The 12,612-nt window shown below is 45.5% G+C and overlaps 1 pseudogene; it reads left to right on the top strand.

Annotated features, from left to right (window-relative positions):
• LOC139245689 (uncharacterized) overlaps positions 1-12,612 on the top strand; it is a 304,862-nt pseudogene that overhangs the window by 26,153 nt on the left and 266,097 nt on the right.

Here is a 12,612-nt window from a genome sequence, read left to right as displayed (position 1 = left end):
CTGTCATTGAGAAAATGCTGGAATCTATTATTAAGGAAGTAGTAGCAGGACATTTAGAAAATTGTAATGACTCAAGTCTGTTTACTGTAAACTCACTCAGGTGCAACCTGATCCTTCTTTATTCCAGCCCAAGAGTGCCAGCGTGACAAAGATACCCAGCTTATATACAGGTGACCAAGCACACATGCCACATGTGTACAGCCCAATGACCTCTGACCGCGGCACCCTCTGGTGTCTGGTGACCCTCAAGTATTAATACATAACAACATTCCCCTTTTAAAATCTTAACGAGTTTTTTTTTACAAATTAAGATGGTCTGGGGCTTTCCTCTCACGAGTTGATCGTCTCAGTTCAACTTTGGCTCTGGGCGAGCGTTCTGAGTCCGTTGAGACTGAGGGCTGAGTAGCCGAGCTGATGGGAGTGGTCATGACCACATCAGAGACTGAAGTTTCAGATTCAGTAATGTCAGCAGAGTCCTCTGATGGGTCAACAATGGCTGGTTGGTCACTGACTGCATCTTCCTCACTTGGTTCCAGTTCATCCGTGTGCCGCAGTTTAACCTGGTCAAGGTGTTTCCTGCATGTTTGCCCATTCTTGAACATGACAATAAACACTCTGTTACCCTCCTTGGCTGTAACAGTGCCGGCGATCCACTTTGGACCTTGACCATAGTTCAGTACATAAACCGGATCGTTGACCGAGATGTCACGTGACATGGCAACACGATCATGACACCATTGCTGACTTTGACGTCTGTTTTCAACATGATCATTCAAATCAGGATGAAGAGAAAGCCTGGTCTTGAGATTTCTCTCCATCAGTAGTTCAGCAGGAGGAACCCCAGTAAGTGCATGTAGTCTTGACCTGTAACTGAGCAATATACATGGCAACCGTCTCTGCAGTGAGCCCTGAGTTACATGTTTCATACTTTGCTTGATCGTTTGAATGGCACGCTCTGCTAGACCATTAGAAGTAGGCTTGAAGGAGCTGATCTCACATGTCTGATGTCATTGAGTTTCATGAACTCCTGAAACTCAAGACTTGAGAAGCAAGATCCATTGTTGCTCACAACAATGTCAGGCAAACCATGAGTAGCAAACATGATACGAAGGCTCTCAATGTTAGCTGTAGACGTGCTGGATGACGAAATAACCACTTAGAATATGCATCTACTACGACAAAAAACATCTTTCCTAGGAACGGACTTCAGTAAACTCTCCACAGTCCTCTTAAATAAGGCTGCAACTGAACAAATCCCAAAAGGACACCTGTTGTAGACGAACAGTCCTTTATGGGTGTTGATGCAGGTGAGTTTCTTCGAAGTGGTGACAAGTTCCTGGGTCATATAGGCCGACGTCAGATCCAGTTTCGTGAACGACTTTCCACCAGCTAGCATGGCGAACAGGTCATCGGCCCTCGGTAATGGATACTGATCCTGTTTTGAAAATCGGTTAATCGTAACCTTGTTGTCTCCACAAATCCTGACAATGCCATCACTCTTCAACACAGGAACAATGGGACTGGCCCACTCGTTAAACTTGACCGGTGATATGATCCCTTCATGCTGGAGTCTGTCAAGCTCGATTTCAACCTTGTCCTTCATCATGTACGGAACAGACCGAGCTTTGTGATAGGCAGGCCTTGCATTCGAGTCCAGGTGAATCTGTAAAATTACCAATGCCCGGTTCAAACAAAGAAGGAAACTTTTTCAATACTTGAGCACACTAAGTATCATCTACCCAGGACAACATCTTGACATCATTCCAATTCAGCTTGATTTTCTCAAGTGAATTCCTGCCGAACAGCGTTGGATAATGACCTGGGATGATCCATAATGGTAGCTCGTGAACCACACCATCATATGACACCTCGATTGCTGCACTGCCGAGCACCGGTATGAGTTCCTTAGTGCAAGTACACAACCTGGCATTGACTGGACTCAGCTTTGGTTTCGCAGCCTTAGTGTCCCACAGCTTGTCGAATGTCCTTTGGCTCATTATCGACTGGCTCACACCCGTGTCCAGCTCCATTGATACACGCACGCCATGCAGCTTCACATTAACCACTATTCGGCTGGCTCTTGCTCAGGAACGAATACAGTCCATTCACTTCCTCCTCGGGTTGTGTATCCGGGCCATCACTGAACTGATCCTCATCCACCACGTGGTGAGCCGCACCATGCTTGCTCCGTTGTGGACACACCCTGTGAAGGTGCCCCACTTTTAAACATCCATTACATAAACCGACACTGATGAGGCCGATAATTGCCCCCACATCACCAACAGGGTGAAATCTGGATCGAACCAGTTGGCGGACTCTGAGCAGCGGCAGGTTTCGCGGAAGCAATTCTGCCTGAAGACAACGCCATCTTGTGTACAGTACTTGTCATGGAACTCCAACTCGTCGATGATATCTGCCTCAAATTCTCATCTGTTGTCATGCATACCTGAGCAGTCGCGATGGCCTTTTTCAAATCCAGCGTATCTGCAGCCAACAGCTTCCTGAGCATCGCATCATGGCTGATGCCTATCACTGAGACATCACGCCGCATGTCTTAGAAACATAGAAAGTAGGTGCAGGAGTAGGCCATTCGGCCCTTCGAGCCTGCACCCCATTCAATATGATCATGGCTGATCATGCAACTTCAGTACCCCATTCCTGCTTTCTCTCATACTCCTTGATTCCTTTAGTCGTAAGGGCCACATTTAACTCCCATTTGAATATATCTGACGAACTGGCCTCAACTACTACGGTAGAGAACTCCACAGGTTCACAATTCTCTGAGTGAAGAAGTTTCCTTCATGTTGGTCTTAAATGGCTTACCCCTCATCCTTAGACTGTGACCCTGGTTCTGGACTTCCCCAACATCGGGAACATTCTTCCAGCATCTAACCTGTCCAATCCCATCAGAGTTTTATCTGCTTCTCTGAGATCCCCACTCATTCTTCTAAATTCCAGTGAATATAAGCCTAGTTGATCCAGTCTTTCTTCATATGTCAGTCCTGCCATTCCGGGAATCAGTCTGGTGAACCTTCGCTGCATTCCCTCAGTGGCAAGGGTGTCCTTCCTCAGATTAGGAGACCAAAACTGCACACAATACTCAAGGTGTGGTCTGAAGTAAGACCTCCCTGCTCCTATACTCAAATACCCTCATTATGAAGGCCAGCATGCCATTTGATTTCTTTACTGCCTGCTGTACCTGCATGCCTACCTTCAATGACCGATGTACCACGACACCCAGGTCTCGATGCAACTCCCCTTTTACTAATCTGTCACCATTCAGATAATAATCTGCCTTCCTGTTTTTGCCACTAAAGTGGATAACCTCACACATATCCACATTATACTGCATTTGCCCATTCACCCAACCTGTCCAAGTCCCCCTGCAGCGTCTTAGCATCCTCCTCACAGCTCACACTGCCACCCAGCTTCCTGTCATCTGCAAACTTGGAGATATTACATTCAATTCCTTCGTCTAAATCATTAATGTATATTGAAAATAGCTGGGGCCATAGCACTGAACCCTGCGGCACCCACTAGTCACTACCTACCATTCTGAAAAGGACCCGTTTATTCCCACTCTTTGCTTCCTGTCTGCCAACCAGTTCGCTATCTATGTCAATACATTACCCCCGATAGCATGTGCCTCAATTTTGCACACTAATTTCGTGTCAAAAGCCTTTTGAAAATCCAAATACACCACATACACTGGTTCTCCCTTATCCAATCTACAAGTTACATCCTCAAAAAACTCTCAAAGATTTGTCAAGCTTGATTTCCCTTTCATAAATCCATGCTGACTTGGCCCGATCCTGTCACCTCTTTCCAAATGCGCTGCTATTTCATCTTTAATAATTGATTCCAGCATTTTCCCCACCACCAATGTCAGGCTAACCGGTCTATAATTCCCTGTTTTCTCTCTCCCTCCTTTTTAAAAAAGTGGCATTACATTCGCTACCCTCCAATCCATAGGAACTGAACCAGAGTGCATGGAATGTTGGATAATGACCACCAATGCATCTACTATTTCTAGGGCCACTTCCTTAAGTACTCTGGGGTGCAGACTATCAGGCCCTTCAATTTCCCTAACACCATTTCCTGACTATTAAGGATTTCCCTCAGTTCCCCCTTCTCGCTAGACCCTCGGTCCCCTAGTATTTTCGGGAGGTTATTTGTGTCTTCCTTAGTGAAGACAGAACAAAAGTATTTGTTCAATTGGTCTGCCATTTCCTTGTTCCCCATTATGAATTCCCCTGATTCTGACTGCAAGGGAGCTACATTAGTCTTCATTAATATTTTTCTCTTCACATATCTGTAGAAGTTTTTGCAGGGTTTATGTTCCCTGCAAGCTTACTCTCATACTCTAGTTTCCCCCTCCTAATTAAACCCTTGGCCCTTCTCTGCTGAATTCTAAATTTCTCCCAGTCCTCAGGTTTGCTGCTTTTTCTGGCCAATTTATATAGCTCTTCCTTGAATTTAACATTTTCCCTAATTTCCCTTGTTAGCCACGGTTGAGCCACCTTCCCTTTTTTTATTATTACGCCACACAGGGATGTACAATTGTTGTAGTTCATCCATGTGATCTTTAAATGTATGCCATTGCCTATCCACCATCAACCCTTTAAGTATCAGTCGCCAGTCTATCCCAGCCAATTCACGTCTCATACCGTCGAAGATTCCTTTCTTTAAGTTCAGGACCCTAGTCTCTGAATTAACTGTGTCACTCTCCATCTTAATGAAGAATTCTACCATATTATGATCACTCTTCCCCAAGGGGCCTCACACGACTAGATTGCTAATTAATCCTCTCTCGTTACACAGTCTAGGATGGCCTGCTCTCTCGTTGGTTCCTCGACATATTGGTCTCGAAAACCATCCCTTATACACTCCAGGAAATCCTCCTCCACAGTATTGCTACCAGTTTGGTTAGCCCAATCAATATGCAGATTAAAGTCACCCATGATAACTGCTGTACCCTTATTGCACACATCCCTAATTTTCTGTTTGATGCCATCCCCAACCTTGTTACTACTGTTTGTTCCCGAACTTACACAGCTCAGCAAGACGTCACAGGTCGGCGACAAATCCCAACACGTCCTGGCTCTCAGCATGAACATGTGTGTAGAAACGGTAGTGTGATATGATGATCCCCTCTTTTGGTTTCAGATGGTTACCCACCAATGTACACAATTCCTCGTACCTTTTCCACCGGATGTACAGACGAGAGAAGATTCTTCATGAAGCCGTAAATTTTCAGACCACGAACGGTGAGGAGAACTGCCCTGCACTTAACTGCGTAGGCCTCTGCCTCCATGCCATTGGCCACAAAATATTGATCCAGGCGGTCGACAAAATCCACCCAATCCTCACCCTCCACGAATCTCTCCAGGATTCCAACAGTGCTCATTGTGCATGCGAAGGTTCTTAAATTACCTCGTCGCCAATTGTAATGACGCAAGAGTCTGGTTACTGGAAACTCACTCAGGTGCAACTTGATCCATCTTTATTCCAGCCCAAGAGTGCCACCGTGACAAAGACACCCAGCTTATATACAGGTGACCAAGCACACATGCCACATACATACAGCCTGATGACCTCCGACGACGGTGCCCTCTGGTGTCTAGTGACCCCCAAGAATTAATACAAAAGTAATAATACAATCAAGCAGATTCAACATGGTTTTATGAAAGGGAAATCATTTTTGACAAATTTATTATTGTTCTTTGAGGATGTAACAAGCAGGGTGCGTAATGGAGAACCAGTAGATATTGTGTACTTGGATTTCGAAAAGGCATTCGATAAGATGCGACATAAAAGGTTACTACACAAGATAAGAGCTCATGGTGTTGGGGGGTAATATATAAGCATGTAGAGGATTAGCTAACTAACAGAAAACAGAGAGTCGAGATAAATGGGCCATTTTCAGGTTGGCAAACTGTAACTAGTGGGGTGCCACAGCGATCAGTGCTGGGGCCTCAACTATTTACAATCTATTTTAATCTATCGTAGTGACTTGGGTGAAGGGACAGAGTATTACAGCCAAATTTGCCGACAATACAATGATAGGTGGGAAATCAAGTTGTGAGGAGGACTCAGAGTCTGCAAAGGGATATAGATAGGTTAACTGAGTGGGAAAACATTTGGCAGATGGAGTATAATGTGGGAAAATGTGAGGTTATCCAATTTGATAGGAAGAACAGAAAAGCAAAATATTATTTGAATGGAGAGAGACTACAGAATTCTGTGGTACGGGGGGATCTGGGGATCCTTGTACTTGTAACACAAAAAGTTAACATTCAAGTAGCAAGTAATTAGGAGGGCAAATGGAATGTTGGCCTTTATGGCAAGGGGGATGGAGTATAAATGTAGGGAAGTCTTGCAGCAACTGTATAGGGCATTGGTGAGACCAAACTTGGAGTACTGCATGCTATTTTGGTCTCCTTATTTAAGGAGGGATATAGTTGCATTGGAGGCAGTTCAGAGAAGGTTCACTTGGTTGATTACTGGGATGAAGGCATGTTATGAGGAAAGGTTGAGCAGGTTGGGCCTGTACTCTTTGGACTTTAGAAGAATGAGAGGTGATCTTATTGAAACATATAAGATTCTGAGGGGGCTTGACAGGGCAGATGCTGAGAGGATGTTTCTCCTCATGGGGGAATCTAGAACTAGGGCACATAGTTTCAGAATAAGGGATCGTCCATTTAAGACGGAGATGAGGAGTAATTTCTTCACTGAGGGTCATGAATCTTTGGAATTCTCTACCCCAGAGAGATGTGGAGGCTGTCAGTGAAGATATTCAAGGCTGAGATAGACAGATTCTTGAACTATAGGGGAGTCAAGGGTTATGGGGAACAGGAAGGAAAGTGGAGTGGAGGCCAAGATCAGATCAGCCATGATCTTATTGAATGGTGGAGCAGGCTCGAGGTGCCATATGGCCTACAACGGCTCAAATGTCTTATGTTCTTGTGTCTACAGATCCCTGAAGGTAGCAGGACAGGTAGATAAGGTGGATAAGAAGGCATACGGGATACTTGCCTTTATTAGCCAAGACATAGAATATAAGAGCCGGGAGGTTATGCTTGAATGGTATAAAACACTAGCTAAGCCACAGCTAGAGTACTGTCTGCAGTTCTGGTCACCACATTACAGGAAAAGATGTGATTGCACTAGAGAGGGTATAGAGGAGATTTACGAGGATTTTGCCTGGACTGGAGAATTTTAGCCATAATGAATGATTGGATAGGCTGGGGTTGTTTTCTTTGGAACATAGGAGGCTGAGGAGAGACCTAATTGAGGTGTATAAAATTATGTGGGGCTGAGATAGAGTGGATAGGAATGACCTATTTCCATCAGCAGAGGGGTCACCAACCAGGGGGCATAGATTTAAAGTAATTGGTACGAGGTTTAGAGGGGATTTGAGGAGAATTTCTTTCACCCAGAGAGTGGTGGGGGTCTATAAGAACATAAGAAATAGGAACAGGTGTAGGCCATATGGCCCCTCGAGCCTGCTCCGCCATTCAATAAGATCATGGCTGATCTGATTATGGACTCAGCTCCACTTCCCCACCCGCTCCCCATAACCCCTTATCCCCTCACTGCCTGACAGGGTGGTAGAGACAGAAACCTTCACCACATTTAAAAAGTACTTGGATATGCACTTGAAATGCCGTAACATACAAGGCTATGGACCAAGAGCTGGAAAGTGGGATTAGGCTGGATAGCTTTGTCGTCCGGCACGGACACGATGGGCCGAATAGGTCGCTTGTGTGCTGTAAACTTTCCAAGTCCTGTAAACCCATCTCCCCTGTGCTCGCTGACCTACATTGGCTCCCGGTTAAGCAACGCCTCGATTTTAAAAATGCTCATCCTTGTTTTCAAATCCCTCCATGGCCTCGACCTTCACACTCTCTGTAATCTCCTCCAGCCCCATGACCCCCCGCCAAAGAGATGTCTGCGCTCCACTAATTCTGGCCTGTTCAGCACCCCCGACTATAATTACTCAACCACTGGCGGCCGTGCCTCCAGCTCCCTATGCTCTGGAATTCCTTGCTAATCCTCTCGACTCTCTTTTCTCCTGTAAGACGCCCCTTAAAACCTACTTCTTTGACCATTTGTGTCATGTGTCTTGGTATCAAATTTTTTGTCTTATCTTCTCTTCGGCAGTCCCTTGTATCGAGTATGACTTGCTTCCACCAAAAAGGGATGAGTTCACATGTGTTTCAATGAAGGACTGGCTATTCCAAGTCCCGAACTGCAGATTGAAGGATGGATGATGCCAGAGTGTGGATTTTTTTAACGTGTGGTGGCCGTTGCACACCAACCACCACACGGGCTTGACAGAGCTAGGTCTTGGTCCAGTGGCAAGGATTAACCTTGACGACTGGAAACCAGCTCTGCTGCACGGATCTACTGCACACATATTGCAGTGTGGGCTGGCCCGTGTGCCCCTGGGCCCTCGCCTCTTCTGGTCCCCGAACTCATGCCTCTCCTGGGCCCCGATCACGTTGGTCTGCAATCCCTCGCCACTACTTCGCACCGACCTCATCGCTCCTGCTGTACCTGCCCACGCTCCAATCACCGACCTGCATTATGAGGATGTCCATTCAAGTCGCCCTCTTCACAGTCGTTGCCCTCCCTGACTGGCTCGCGCTGTACCTTGCAGTGGTATGCCGCCATGCTGCTCCTCCTTTTAAAGCCCCGACCTTCCGCTGATGGTTCCTCGCAGCTTGAAGGAACCATCTTTTGTCTAATAACACTCTTGTGAAGCACCTTGGGACCTTTTACTGCATTAAAGGTGCTATATCAATACCAGTTGTTGTTCCCTCCCCAGGTCTCCCTTTACCAGTTTCCATGATAGAATCAGACAGCACCGAAGGACACTGATTCGGCCCATTGTACCCGTGCCCACGCCAGCCGGTGAATGAAAAGAAAAAGAACCTTCTCTTCTATTGGTGAACTTGTTCAAATAAAAGACAGGGTTCACAACACAGGTTTTCCACATTTTGGATCGGAATCAGTAACTGACTAACCGCACTGCTCCAGGATTGCAATCTTTGATCTCCGTCTAACTTGTACTGCCTGGACTGGCCCTTTAAATACCGGGGACACTTTGTAACCTTCAGACCGGTTTTTAAGGTGCAGTTGTCCCTGTCCTGACCCAGTCTCCGAGCCTGGAACGTGTCACAGAGGGTCACATGACACGGTTACAGTGCACCATGCGGAACGCCAGAGTGAGTGACACTGATGTCCACTGGTACCGGCAACTACCGGGGCAAGATACGGAGTGGGTTTTAACACATGAGGCAAGTGGCAGCACACGAGGGAGCCCAGGTTCCACTGACCATCTCCAGCCTTCCAGAGACACCTCCAATAACAGCTTCATTCTGACAGTCACAGACGTGCAGCCCAGTGACACTGCCGCCTACTACTGTAAAGTGTGGGGCGATATCAGCGGGAACGGAACCCAGCTCAATGTAACCAGTAAATACAGTTCACATTATATTAACCTGAATAGAAGGAATAACCTCTTACACATGGATTTATTGATCAGTATCTGATTAATATCACAAAAACCGCTGGTAAACTTAATGCAATAAGGTGGACGAATTAACTGCACAGATAGATATTAATGGATATGATGTAATTGAGATTACGGAGACATACTCCAGGGTGACCAAGGCTGGGAACTCAATATCCAGGGGTATTCAATATTCAGGAAGGATAGACAGGAAGGAAAAGGAGGTGGGGTAGCGTTACTGGTTAAAGAGGAGATTAACGCAATCGTAAGGAAGGACATTAACGTGGATGATGTGGAATCTATATGGTAGAGCTGCGAAGAACCAAAGGGCAGAAAACGTTCGTGGGAGTTGTGTACAGGCAATCAAACAGTAGTATGGGGGTTGGGGATGGCATCAAACAGGAAATTAGGGACGCGTGCAATAAGGTTACAGCAGTTATCATGGGTGAATTTAATCTTCATATTGATTGGGCTAACCAAACTGGTAGCAATACTGTGGAGGAGGATTTCCTGGAGTGTATAAGGGATGGTTTTCGAGAACAATATGTCGAGGAACCAACGAGAGAGCAGGCCATCCTAGACTGGATTTTGTGTAATGAGAGAGGATTAATTAGCAATTTGGTCGTGTGAGGCCCCTTGGGGAAGAGTGACCATAATATGGTAGAATTCTTCATTAAGATGGAGAGTGACACAGTTAATTCAGAGACTAGGGTTCTGAACTTAAAGAAAGGAAACTTCGACGGTATGAGACGTGAATTGGCTAGGATGGACTGGCAACTGATACTTAAAGGGTTGACGGTGGATAGGCAATGGCAGACATTTAAAGATCACATGGATGAACTACAACAATTGTACATCCCAGTGTGGCGTAAAAATAAAGGGAAGGTGGCTCAGCCGTGGCTAACAAGGGAAATTAGGGAAAGTGTTAAATCCAAGGAAGAGGCATATAAATTGGCCAGAAAAAGCAACAAACCTGAGGACTGGGAGAAATTTAATATTCAGCAGAGGAGGACTAAGGGTTTAATTAGGAGGGGGAAAATAGGGTATGAGAGTAAGCTTGCAGGGAACATAAAAACTGACTGCAAAAGCATCTACAGATACGTGAAGAGAAAAATATTAGTGAAGACTAATGTAGGTCTCTTGCAGTCAGAATCAGGGGAATCCATAATGGGGAACAAGGAAATGGCAGACCAATTGAAAAAATACTTTGTTTCTGTCTTCACTAAGGAAGACACAAATAACCTCCCGAAAATACTATGGGACCGAGGGTCTAGCGAGAAGGGGGAACTGAGGAAAATCCTTATTAGTCAGGAAATGGTGTTAGGGAAATTGAAGGGACTGAAGGCCAATAAATCCCCAGGTCCTGATAGTCTGCACTCCAGAGTACTTAAGGAAGTGGCTTTAGAAATAGAAGATGCATTGGTGGTCATTTTCCAACATTCCATGGACTCTGATTCAGTTGCTATGGATTGGAGGGTAGCTAATGTAACACCACTTTTTAAAGAAGGAGGGAGAGAAAACAGGGAATTTTTGACTAGTTAGCCTGACATCGGTGGTGGGGAAAATGTTGGAATCAATTATTAAAGATGAAATAGCAGCACATTTGGAAAGCAGTGACAGGATCGGTCTAAGTCAGCATGGATTTATGAACGGGAAATCAAGCTTGACAAATCTTCTAGAGCTTTTTGAGGATGTAACTAGTAGAGTGGATAAGGGAGAATAAGTGGATGTGATGTATTTGGACTTTCAAAAGGCTTTTGACAATGTCCCACACAATAGATTAGTGTGCAAAATTAAGGCACATGGTATTGGGGGTAATATATTGACGTGGATAGAGACGTTGACAGACAGGATGCAAAGAGTGGGAATAAACGGGTCCTTTTCAGAATGGCAGGCAGTGACTAGTGGGGTGCTGCAGGGTTCAATGCTGGGACCCCAGCTATTTACAATATACATTAATGATTTAGACGAAGGAATTGAATGTAATATCTCCAGGTTTGCAGATGACACTAAGATGGGTGGCAGAGCGAGCTGCGAAGAGGATGCTAAGAGGCTGCAGGGGACTTGGATAGGTTAGGTGAATGGGCAAATGCAGTATAATGTGGATAAATGTGAGGTTATCCACTTTGGTGGCAAAAACAGGAAGGTAGATTATTATCTGAATGGTGACAGATTAGTAAAAGAGGAGGTACAACGAGACCTGGGTCTCATGGTACATCAGTCTTTGAAGTTAGGCAAGCAGGTACAGCAGACAGCAAAGAAAGCAAATGGCATGCTGGCCTTCATAGCAAGGGGATTTGAGTATAGGAGCAGGGAGGTCTTGCTGCAGTTGTACAGGACCTTGGTGAGACCACACCTTGAGTATTGTGTGCTGTTTTGGTCTCCTAATTTAAGGAAGGACGTGCTTGCTATTGAGGGAGTGCAGCGAAGGGTCACCAGACTGATTCCCGGGATCCAGAAGAATGAAGGGAGAATCTCATAGAGACATATAAAATTCTGACGGGACTAGTCAGGTTAGATGCAGGAAGAATGTTCCCAATGTTGGGGAAGTCCAGAACCAGGGGTCACAGTCTAAGGATAAGGGGTAAGCCATTTAGGACCGAGATGAGGAGAAACTTCTTAACCTGTGGAATTCTCTACCAGAGAGAGTTGTTGATGCCAGTTTATTAGATATATTCAAGAGGGAGTTAGATATGGCCCTAACTGCTAAAGGGGTCAAGGGATATGGAGAGAAAGCAGGAAAGGGGCACTGAGGTGAATGATCAGCCAAGATCTTATTGAATGGTGGTGCAGGCTCGAAGGGCCGAATGGCCTACTCCTGCACCTGTTTTCTATGTTTCTATCATTGCTGTACCCTGTCAGGCAATGAAGGAATTGGATCAGTCCATATACAGTGAGCTTAAAGGTATGTTTCTCTCACACTTGGCAAGGGTAGAGACAATGCGTGTAATATCTGTCACTTTTTGTATAAATGGTGAAACTGTGGGAAACCTTCACCTAAAATGGATCCATAGCAGCAACACTGCCTGGAATAGACCGAGAGCAATGAGCCCAGTGTGGTAACGGGCCATCAGTAGCCCAGTACGGTGATGGAT

The sequence above is a fragment of the Pristiophorus japonicus genome, unplaced genomic scaffold (genome assembly GCF_044704955.1).
Source record: "Pristiophorus japonicus isolate sPriJap1 unplaced genomic scaffold, sPriJap1.hap1 HAP1_SCAFFOLD_231, whole genome shotgun sequence".
Lineage (NCBI taxonomy): Eukaryota > Metazoa > Chordata > Chondrichthyes > Pristiophoridae > Pristiophorus > Pristiophorus japonicus.
This window is presented reverse-complemented; position numbering and strand designations above follow the sequence as displayed.